This window comes from Plasmodium reichenowi, chromosome 12, assembly GCF_001601855.1.
Source record: "Plasmodium reichenowi strain SY57 chromosome 12, whole genome shotgun sequence".
NCBI classification, from domain to species: domain Eukaryota; phylum Apicomplexa; class Aconoidasida; order Haemosporida; family Plasmodiidae; genus Plasmodium; species Plasmodium reichenowi.
Window position 1 is genome coordinate 167,661 of NC_033657.1, and position 674 is coordinate 168,334.

The window sequence follows — 674 nt, forward strand, 5'->3', positions numbered from 1 at the left end:
TATATTAAAATTTAAAAAAAAAAAAAAAAAAAAAAAAAAAAAAAAAAGAAAATGAAAATGAAAAATATGATATGTTGAGTTTTTTTTTTTTTTTTTTTTTCCCTTTTTAATAAGCTTTAATAATTTTTGTTTTAATATACAATTAATAATTATTTATTTTAATTCGTACAAATATAAATATATATTTTGTATTTCTTTTATTATTTTATTTTATTTTATTTTTTTTTCTGAGCCTATGTTTTAGTGTTTAGTAAGAATACATTTGCCTTTTATTCTTTATGAATATTTTATAGAAAGTGAAATAATATATATTTATTTTATATTTCTTATATTTATTATTTAAATGGTATATATGTTTATTTTATTTATTTATTTAATATATATATAATCATATACACACATGTATAAAATTTAATACTAAAATATATGATATATATGATATATATTATATAAATATGCAATTTGTGATTTATATATATGTGCATAAAATATAAAATTTTTTATCAGAAGTAGAATATATATAATTAGATACATAAATATATATAAGACATTTATTGTATAATATATATATAAATTTTTTTTTTTTTTTCTAATTATATTTATATATATATAATAGTACATATATTTTGAAAGATCCTTATCTTTTTTTTTTTTTTTTTTTTTTTTTTAAATTT